Source organism: Parasteatoda tepidariorum, chromosome 4, assembly GCF_043381705.1.
Source record: "Parasteatoda tepidariorum isolate YZ-2023 chromosome 4, CAS_Ptep_4.0, whole genome shotgun sequence".
Taxonomy (NCBI): domain Eukaryota; kingdom Metazoa; phylum Arthropoda; class Arachnida; order Araneae; family Theridiidae; genus Parasteatoda; species Parasteatoda tepidariorum.
In genome coordinates this window covers 49,481,522-49,486,239 of record NC_092207.1, presented here as the reverse complement: position 1 = coordinate 49,486,239, position 4,718 = coordinate 49,481,522, and positions in this window count along the sequence as shown.

Genomic DNA, 4,718 nt, shown 5'->3' with positions numbered 1-4,718 from the left:
ACAGTAAAGTGCTCTTCTTCGAGTGCAGGTCGTTGGGCTACCGAAGCGGGGGTGCCATCCCCTGAGCAGAGGATCAAAATTGTGATGGCATGTCTTCGGATCATCCTCGGGGATGTTTCCCAGACCATCGCCAATAGCCCATTGTGCATCTCTAGTGCAACGTAAATGAACAGCAATAAATGTACTTAAGTAGTTTAAAAATGCTCTACTAAATAAATATACATAAAGTGAAATTACGTGGTATTATTTATTTACTGAAATTGGCTCTTTTCATTTCATTCCTTTTTTGTAATTCCAAAATTAAAAAATAATAATAATGTTCGCAAACATTATCAGAAGTCTAATATTTGATTTAGTTTTCAGTAATACTACAATTTATACTTATTCTGTACCAAAGAAATTAAATAGATTTTTAAAATAAGAACTAACTACAATATTTGCATGTTTTATCAAGAAAAATCATTTTTTCTCTAGAATGCCCAGTGTCCTCAAATGAGGACGGGTTGTAATTTTAAAATTAATGCAAAATATGCACAAATTTTTAGGTTTATACTATATTTAGGTCATAATAAATAGGATTTGAAAGATTCATTGAAATATATTAAGTGGAATTAATTTGGGCGTTAATGGGTTAATACAAGACTTACAATATACATTGTTTTGAGCAGTGTATATTAAAAACTTTTGAGTTAAGAACTCAAAACTACATTAAACATAGTTCTTAAGGAAACTGTCATGGAAATTTTAGAAAATATTTTTGTCTATTGAATAAGAAAAATGATATGGAAGGGGAAAATATAGTATACATATATTCCTATTCAACTGAGAAGAGGGAATCGGTCTTCTCTCCAGATGACGCATTCGAGCATTGCGATCGTCAAATTTACTTTTTGCGTATTTTGCCATATCTCAAGAACTTTTAAAACAAATCGCGAAATTTCTGCACATAATTATTAAAAGTTGTCTATCCTAGATGATTGCACACAAAAAATAACTTTTAGTAAATATTTATTATTTTATTTAATGATAGTCGAAAAAATTTTGAATAGCTAGGTATAAAATTTTTTGTATTATTTTAAAGAAAATAATTTAATGACAAAATAAAAAATTTGAGCGAAATCGGTCGAATAGCTCCAGACCAACTTTAAAAAAGTCGGATACATAAAATTTGATTTCTCAGGAACTATTCAACCGTTTTTGCTTAAGATCGCTTTTCAATGAACCTTATTGATATGCAGCCTCGATTATCGTCTAATAAATTGGATCTAGCAAAACGCAAAGCTTAAGCTTGCTTTTGATACGTATGATAGCTTTTTCCTTTACTGAAAAAATGCTCATACTTAAGCATGATATGGCAGCATTTGCGTCGGATCTCATTTTTAGTCAGGTAAGGTTTTTAGAAACAACAATTTGAATAAGCAACCACATATTGTATTTTCCCCTCTTTGGGTTTACATTTCCTTTCATAAGAAAACGGGTACCTCTTAAAAAGTTATTGGTCTTATAAGAACTTGTCCCCAAATCTTAAAAAAAAAAAAAATTAAACTGCACATTTTATCATTCATAATGAATAAAATTGTGTTTCACATTCCTAATGAGTGCAAAATTTTCTAAAAACATATGTTTTGCAAGTTTTCTATTTATAAACTGGACTTAAAAATACAAATTTAAAATTATTTAAATTTGAAAACAGAGTATAACTTATCTATTATTACAAATTTGAGACTTTTCAAATATGCTACGGTTGGAATATAATGTTTGTAGTACTAGAAGTTACAAACCATGTCAACCGTCATCTATGAAAAGGTACCCCGACATAGTCGAGTTAACATGTCTCAGATACTAGTGAATTGCAGTTGTAATTTCGTAGTGGTAGACACGTTGCAGTACTCCCCCACCAGAATTATATCTGTTATAGAATTCGATAAACGGATACCACTAGTTAAGTCATTGCTATTTTTCGCGCGAAGCCGGGAGAGCTATATTAAGATCACCATGCATTTTTAGTGATGAATGTGAGAGGTGTATTAACTTCACGTTCGTTGTCGCTCCTGTGTTGCCGTTAGTAGTCGAGTGTATGCAAGCCGACGTTGTGCGTGATCGAGACGAGACTGAATAGCAACAGTGTAAGGAGGTGGATAATGCCGCAGTCACAAGTAGCAAGTCAACTGTTCAATGTGGACCATCCATCGAAGTAGGCGTTTCTAGATCGAAGTGGGTGTTACTGTCAAGATAGGCGTGTTCATATCGAAGTGGGAGTTTCTGTCAAGGAAGACGTGTTCACATCACGTCCGGGTCACCAATGTGGGGCTAGTAGTTACAGACCATGTCAACCTTCATCTAGGAAAAGGTACCCCGACATAGAGTCGAGTTAACATTTCTTATATACTAGTGAATTGCAGTTGTAATTTTGTAGTGGTAGATACGCTATACGTTTATGTACAGGTGGCTGAAATGATGCAACAGGGTAGTTTTGAGTATCAGAAGTTATTGAAACTTATTTCACTACTTAGGCATAGGAAGATTTTCATTGTCCCTTTAGTGACAGCTGCTACATAATAAATGGGTAATTTTGTGTTATATTGGTCTACAAAAAGTCTACTGGAAAACATTTGATAGTTTAACATCTTGTAAGGGTGAAACATGAAAAAATTTGGACTCATAAACTTGAGGAGGAAAGAGGAAGTGGGAGTTTTTGATTTGGAAAAAGTGTTCTTCTAAGATGTTTGTATGAAGTGTTTGTGTTGTTGAAGTGTCTCTAAGTGTTTGAGCACTGTGATCGCAAATTTTTTTGAACTTTGACAGCATCGAAGAATAAATATTTCACTTTCCAAAAATACCAACATTTGTTAAAAAATTATTTTTATTTTATTTTTTAAAACGAATTAATATTGTTGAACAACACAAAACAGAGTTATTTGGTATTTGTAAGGGTCACTACTAAAACTGGGGAAAAAATTATCACAGATTTAAAAAAGGAGTGTGGAGTTATCATTATAGCATTACCAGTGCGGCACAGAATTTCATATTTTCTAGCCTGCCTCATTTCTTGACCAATTCCTTTCTATATTCTCACATGAATTAGCATTATCTGGCAGATATTTTGAATGATTTTATAATTCAATTTTTTTTCAACTTAAAGGATTGTTTTGACATTAACATATTAAAGATTAGAAGTCGAAATTTTAGGTAATAGTCAATCTTTGTGGCTAAATACTAATAGAGTATTTAAAGTGAAAATTTAACTGAACTATATGAATCATACAATTCCTACAGTGCTAACAGACATTACAAAAGGAAACTTAAGCTATTGCATCAAGAAAATGCTTCGAAACAAATATAATATTAAACTTTAGTTGTTAAACTCCTCTCAAATACACATGTTCATGTTAAAATATTAGTTTCATTCTTTTGACAATAAATATTGGTGAAGCAAAAAACAATTTTAATTTAATTGCAGGGGATTGAAAAAATCAATGGCAGAATCTGGAAAAAGGTAAGGACATGCATGCTCTTATGAGATCTAAATCATATAAGAACTTATATATAAATTAATAGGAAATTTGAAACCTCTAAATAAATAATGTTTATGGCAATGTTTGTCTAAATAAACAATGTTTATGCTTGGCCTCTAAATAATAAAATTTATGGCAAGCAAAACCTTCTTTCCGCTGTTTGGTGTTACTATCTTATCAGGGTGAGTAGGCTTGCATGTGTTGAAGACCAACTGTCTACTATCTCGTAAAAACCTACCTGTTACAGAAACTGAAATCATGCACATCTCTCCGAAGTGGATGAAAGCCCTCTACCTAATATGTTCCCTTTAGTTTCACAACCTTTGCTGAACAGCCAACCCAATTTAGGGTTTATGGCTACTAATGTTTAACTCCGTAGCCTTGTAATTTTGAACCTAATCCAGAAGACAAGGGAACTACAAGATCAAGTATTAGGAGAACTTTTGTCTTTGTGGAGGACTTTTCGATGTAACTAACTCGCATTTGCGTTACATGGAGAGGAAAACCACGAAAACCTTCCACGGTTACTTTGACGGCAAGGGGACTCTAACCCATGATCCGTCGACCACTCAGGATATTTTATGTCAGCATCGAGCCGGGTGCGGAATTCGAATCAACCAGCTATCGCTGGGATCGAGCCCGGGCCACCTCATTGTGAGGCGAGCGCTCTAACCCCTGAGTCACCATGACTCTTCCTTTTAGTTGGTATGAATCATGGTTGTGACCATGTGACCTAAAAATACTTGGGGCAGGACGATTGTAAGTGAATTGAAAACAATAGGAAAGCCACGGAGAGAGGCAAAATATCAGGCAACAAAAAGGGTGAGATAGAAAGCTGCTGTAGATGCCCTATGCTCTAATTCAGAGCAAAGAGGAATATATAATGCAATACCTCATTAATAAAATCATTTTCAGAGACGACCAAATCTTCCTGTTTTCTGGAAAACATTGAAACACTTCTTAAAACAAAATGATGAAAAATCTTGGAATTTATAATAATGTATGCTAAAATAACTAAAAGGTTATATTTTTGATAATATGATCCTATGTATCAGTGGCAATAAGATAACTAATACAAAAGTATCGTAAGCATGTGGTAAGAAAAGGGTTTGAACTGAAAATACTTTTGCACACGTGTAAGAGATTATTATTATTTTTTAATTATGAAAATAGTTAATAGTGAATCAAAATATATAAATAAAA